This window comes from Solanum tuberosum, unplaced genomic scaffold (assembly GCF_000226075.1).
Source record: "Solanum tuberosum cultivar DM 1-3 516 R44 unplaced genomic scaffold, SolTub_3.0 scf00008, whole genome shotgun sequence".
In the NCBI taxonomy this organism is placed as follows: domain Eukaryota; kingdom Viridiplantae; phylum Streptophyta; class Magnoliopsida; order Solanales; family Solanaceae; genus Solanum; species Solanum tuberosum.
In genome coordinates, this window is record NW_006238934.1 from 2,028,497 (window position 1) to 2,035,506 (window position 7,010).

Here is a 7,010-nt window from a genome sequence, read left to right on the forward strand (position 1 = left end):
GTCGTAAAATGCCTCTCGAAAGCAGCTGGACATTCTCCTGTAGTAGGGATGTTGCTTCTGATGAATAGTCCAAGTGAAAATTTCAGACCTAAATGGAATTCGGCACACTCTTCATCTGCAAGGGCTACAACTATTTTGCCTTTCTCCTCAGAGAAACTTGCAGTAGTAACAGAATCTTCATTCCCGATGCAATTTAATTTGTCAAAATAACCCACAACATCACAAGTTGGCATTTCTTCCCATTGATCTTTTTGTCTCCTCCTCTCTTCTTTTTTCTTAAGTTGACTCAACTTTAAGAAATACTCCACTGTTGTTACCATTTTCTCTTCCATAGAAGGGCTGTTAATAACAATGAACTGATTTGATTCTTTTACAACATTTAACACACAAGTCTTTCCTTCCTTTTTTGGATAAACACTATCGACCAAAGCTAACTTCATAGGGTTGTCTTCCTTGTTGTATACAACCATGTCACTGCTGAAAGCAAGAATTTCAAGAGCACGAACCTGATAAGGAATAACAAAATCAGTAAAAAAGCATTTGGATTCCAGATTCTTCACTTGAAGCTCATAATAAGTAGGTGGATAGCCATTAAAAGTAGCAGTGGTGTCATATGATGTTTGATCAAAAATTACTACTGACTCTGTTATGCTCTTGGTAGTAGTTTCTAGTTCAATAAAACTTTGTGAAACATCAATTGCTTGAGAAGGCACATCAACATAGGTTTCACAAGTTCTCAGAGAGCTTTCATCAAACACCTTGTGTGCATTCACATCAAGGGGTGATGGACTTCGAGAAAACTCTTCCTCCTCCTTATCAATTCCATTCTCCCCCAATTCAACCTCCAAATCCAAGTTCATTTTGCAATTATCTTTGTTGTTTGGAACTGCAACTTTTAATGTTACAGGAACACGAACCTTCTGAGAAGGTATAGTATCATTGTCTCCAAATTTAGAGATATGATAATAGTTGGTGAGAAGAGGCTGGTGAACCTTAGTAACGACAGATGGTGATATCACGGCTTCTAAAATCACCGCATTGCAACTCCCAACGACTTGAGTACTGCCTGGTCCTTCTTCACTGAAGCTGACGTTACTGTTGATAACTGTGGGAATCACTTTATCCATCAGAGGGTCTTCGGGAGAGAGCCAACCCGTGGACGTATTGATAGGAGACTGTTGATACTGACAGGACAATGAAGGATTGGGATGTTCAAATCGGTAGTTGGTTCCTACCATCCTTGGGTCAGAGCCAAAACCCATAGCTGCAGCTTCTTCCCTAACCACACCATCATACCAAATATTCGAGGATGTCCTAGCAAACTCCGATGGCTGGTAGGGATAAAAAACTCTTCTTTTACTTTACTTGCAAATATTTAACGGAAAAGGGCCAAAAATACCCCTGAACTATTCGAAAAGGTCTAAGAATACCCCTCATCCACCTATTGAGTTAAATATACCCCTCAATCCACCTTTTTGGTCCACTATTACCCTTAAAACTAACAATCTTTTATTTTTTATTTTTTATTATTAATAATTATTACGTGGCATTTTTCTATTGGATAAATTTAAATTCCAACCCACCAATTTTTTTTCAACCCACCCGACCCATATCCACATTCTTTGACCCAAACCCAATTAAGAAATTCATCAAAAAATAAAAGATTTGATCATCTTTTTTCTCCCCCTTGAACCTAATAAATGAGTGTCTTCATCAGTACAAAAATGACTCTGTTTTGGAAGAAATGAAGAATGCGTACATGCTCCAACAGAATGAACAGGGATCACTTAGAGTTTGAGTATGCCTTTCATGATTCTTCGAGTTAAGTCGTCTCCACATCGTCTGCAGTTCAGAAGGCCTTCACTTTCTTATCAGAATTTGGGTGTGATTTGTGAACAAACAGTATGTATTTGGGTTGTTTGTGGTGGAACTGATGCAAGAATGGAAGTCGAGAAGGAAACAAACTACAAACTAAGTTAAAGTAAGAACTAGGCTAAGTTAAGCTAAGGATAATTTCATTCATATCCCCAAATGAGTACATACAAGGTATTTATACAATGTAAAACTAAACCCTAGACAAATAGAAATGACAATACTACCCTAATAAACTAACTTAGGATCTTAAAGAAATAGGAATAGAAAATTGGGACTAAAATGTAAAGGATGGAAACTATGTAAATATGCCACTATTGAACTCCCTTGGTTCAACTTGCAACACTTTCAATGTAATATCTTACCATATGAGATCCCTAAATTTGGATTATTCAAGATCCTAATACAAATACCGAGACATAAGATGTCTTGTATTGACTTCAAAAATTTCATGTTACTTGTCTTGATTTAGTAAATCAAAAGTGTTTTGATTAACGAAAGAAGTCTAATTTATTTGTCATAGACTAAAAATAGAATTTAAAGTCTATATATTGACGATGTAAAAGCATTTACATAAGTTTATTTATAAGATTAATTATTATTATAAATAAATCTCTATTCTACTTTAACATGTTAAGTTACACTAATTGTGTTAAAACTATATGCAACTATTAATATATAACATAAATCCACAAAAAAAAAATACTTGATTGTAAGTTTTAAGCATTTAATGGCATAGAAAATATTTTTTTAGATAACGCTTTTTAACACGTACTACAAACATTGATAAATTGGGATATATAACCTTTATAACATCAAATTATATAACTTTTTTTGGTTTTTTCCCCGGTATTCGGAGCCCACATTGGAGCTCCGATTAAATTCGGATCGTGCACTGCAGGGCCCAATTCGGGGATGGTGCTCCCAACAGGATTCTCCATACCCAGGGCTCAAACCCGAGACCTCTGGTTATATAACCTATTATAACATGCAAATTATCTGTCAATATATATAACTTTTTTTGGTTTTTTCCCCCGATGTCCGGAGCCCACATTGGAGCTCTGACTAAATTTGGATCGCGCACTGCAGGGCCCAATTTGGGGGTGGTGCTCCCAACAGGATTCTCCATACCCAGGGCTCGAACCCGAGACCTCTGGTTAAGGGTGAAACACTCCACCAATGCACCACAACCATGTTGGTGTCAATATATATAACTTAAATCACCCGATTAGCAATAAATTAACTATCAATGAAATCACATTACATTTTAGTGGGAATGTGGCTATGATACATTTCTAGACAAAGATAAAGTTATTTCAAGGTAATTATAGTACAAAAAGAATTGATTTATACCCAAGTCAAATCCCAAATAATTTGCTAAAAGAATAACAGCATCATACCTACTGCCTACAGGCTACTCACTAATTTTAACTTCAACAAAAGATACAATTTCTAGGAAAAACATGAAACAATGATAATGTTACATTATTCGAAGAATTATTTACACAGTCAAATCATTTATAAGATAAAACATTAATTGTCACTCTCAATAATAATATTCATGACATATACAACTTAAATCCTCGAAGAAATAGGAAATTACATACCATGATTGGAAGTCGAGAAATAAGCATCCGATAAAATTAAATTTGTGTCATTCTTTTGCAGGGGCCATGACAATAGTTTCTTTAGTCGGTTATTGCTAATGCAGCATCATCAAGATTCACATTTAATTGCATTTTAATGTCGAATATTTGAGAATCTTAATAGTGCTGCATTTGCAAACAACGACTGTGTGTACCAAGAGATATGATGAACAAAATTAAAGCAAACAACAACTCACGATGCCTATGGAGACTAAAAAAATCACCATTTATCATTGAAAAAAAAACAAAATCATAATTGTTGTACACAAAAGTGTTTTTTATTTTTTATAAAACCCTAAATTTAATAAGGTAAATATGTTGAAACACACTACTTTTGCCATCAATTGGAATCATATGACATCAATTTTCAATAAATCAAAAGTAGAATCAAGTAAATTAAGAGAACAAAAAGACTATCAAGGGTGGGATGTGGTAGGACGGATGAAATATATTTTAATTGGATCTTACGTGATGTGAATTCAGATTGATAATACCACGGGACATAAATAAAATAAAAAAGAAAAGAAAAAGACCACCAAAAAGATATAGTGAGATCTCGGATTCAAACCCTATAGACGAAAAATCCCTATCAAAGCTTCCTCTTACACGAATCTGGATTGGTCGAGCTTATATAAGTATCGAATACCGGAAGCTATGCATATAAACAATTAAATAAGAAGAAAAAGGGCAGATCTTTGTAGAGTATGATCTTCACATATATGTTGAGATTTTAGATCAACAAAAGGGTATTTGACACACATATTAACTAGATCAAGAAACTTGATATGTGAAATCAAAAAAATTTGATAATTTTTAGGGTTTCAAAAAATTAAAAAAAATATCCTAGTAATTAAAAGAGCCATGGCTTATGAATAAAGGAGAAAAAAACTTTGGAGTGTGCATATAGATCTATGGCTGCCATGAGTTAGTGAGCTTTATTGTGTGCTTCTATGAGAGAGAGAGAATATATTATATGAGTGGAGAATTAGTACTATAGGGTTTTGGGTTGAATTATTCAGCCAATTAATTATTGGCATGTTTTATATTTATGTTTTTTTAATTATAAGTATGTATTATATATTAAGGGACGTTTGGTATGTTGGGTTGTACTTGTACAAACATAAATAGTTTTTGGATAAAAGTTTAGTACATACTCTATTCCTTGTTTGGATGATAGGAGTTGCTTGAATGATAAGTATCCCTGACTTCCAACCTGAAGGTTATGAATTCGAGTCACCAAGGAAGCAAAAAGTGTGGGAGCTTCCACGGATGAGTTAAAAATAATAATAATAATAATAATAATAATAAAATATTCCTTGTTTGATTAATAATTAGTATGTGTTTGAATTGCCTTATTTTATGTATTTTTAAGTTTAAATAGTTTTGAACTATATTTTTAAACATTTAGTTTTAAGCTAAAATAACAAAATAAGTTTAAAGCAAGTTAAGACTTATGATTATAAGTCACAAGTTATAAACTCATACGAATAGACTCTAGTTATATCCCTATCGGGTCATGGAACAATAATATTAGAATTAGTTAGTCCTGAATAAAACAAATAAAAATGACAAAAATAATCATGAGATCTCTCAAATCAAACCTTTTTTCTCCTTTTAAATAAGGTGGAAGTTATTTTTAAAACAAACATTTTTTTTTTAGAAATTATGCCATGCATATCATTTTTAATTATAACAATATGAAACAAACTTTGTTTAAAAAGTAATTTACATCAATCTTACTATAAAATTAAAATTCTCACTTCACATCTGTAATTAAAGAAGAATTTTATCACAAGTCGTGTATGAATGGTATCAACTGAGTACCATTTTGTCAATATTCTTTACTAGTTGCTACCCACAAAATAAATATTAGTAGAAACTTTCTCTTCTCAAGAGAGAGAGAAGAAATATTTTTTATCTTATTTATTTATTTTTTAAAAATTCAAGATTTTGATTAAGGATAAATGTGCCAAAGACTTTAAGTGCGTATTGTTGTTGTAAAATTAGATCTTGAGCTTAACTGATATCCAAAATTAGGGTTGTTTTTGGTTATGGTTAAAAAATCCTATTGAACGTAATCCAAACCAAGCAGATTAAAAAATTAATTTTTGGTTTGGTTTGGTTTGGTTTGGTTAGGTTCAATTTTAAATTTTGAAAATCGATATTATTTGGTTTGGTTTTAGTTTTACTAAAAAACAACCGCAAAAATAACCATACCGAACCGATAAATTAGATATATAATTTTTTTAATTATTTATATATTATTCATAAATAAAATATAAATTTTTTGTTAAATCTTAATTAACCTAATGTTATAAAATAATATATTGTGGATGTCCACTACATCAAGAAGTTACTTCATACTTTCCTCCATTATGAAGATAACCATAACCTCCACCTTTATAACCATTATTCTTGTAACCTTTCACTTCCATAACCTCCCCATTATATTCATGTTAATGTCATGTTTATGACTAACCTTTTGTATGCCTCTATGTTACACTATAAATGGAGACATAAGGGTTCATATTGTATACACTTGAAGATTTGGTGAACACTTGAAAGAAAGAAAGTTATCTTATATTGTTCCTCTTGTCTTATATTCTTCTTGTCTTCATCTTTATATTATTCTTTCGTTCTTAAGTTTACAAAAATACAATTATTTATAGAGTTACTTTCTCATGCAATTATTCAATTAACACTATTTTATTTTATAGATAAAACAATAGTAATTGAGTGTTCTTTATAGGGAAAATGGTATGAAATAGCAAACTATTAACTCAAAATAAATTTTGTAATCACAGTTTCATTTAATTCTAATTCGAGTAATTTCCCTGGACAGTCACCCATGTTTGGGAAATTACCTAGGAATATCACTTATGTTTGTTTTAGGACCACAATATCACCTAACTTTACCTCTTTTCCTCAAAATATACTTGACACAAAAAAAATATTATCTCTCTCCTAATAGGATGCCATGTCACATTATTCCTTTTTTATTATTAACATTTTTTTAAACTTCAAAACTTTTTTTTTTAATTTCTTAGCAGCGATTTTGCTTTTATTTTTTTAATATAAAAATGCTGTTATAGCAGTGATTTTAAAGAAAAAATATTTTTTTGAGAAAACCAACAGTGATTTTTATTTCTTTTAGCGGAACGGCGTCAATTTTTGTCAGAACAAAATCGCTCCGTCAGGAGCGATTTTGCCCTTTTGGTTAATTTTTTTTTTGATGTGCCGTTTTTGTTTTTTAAAGAAAAAAAGTTGCACTTTTGACTCCGGACTCAACAAAAAGGTGTCATTGCCCATTAGTGCCCATATAAAAACATTATCTCGCTTGAAAAATTGGAGGAAGCCACATATTTTCTTGAAGAATCGGAGGAGCTCATATTTGGATTTGCCGCCTAATCCCCTAGAACTAGGGTAGAAATTTTTGGGCTATGTAATTTTTTTTTACTAGGTAATATGGGTTGTCTAAATTTTTTTTTAAAA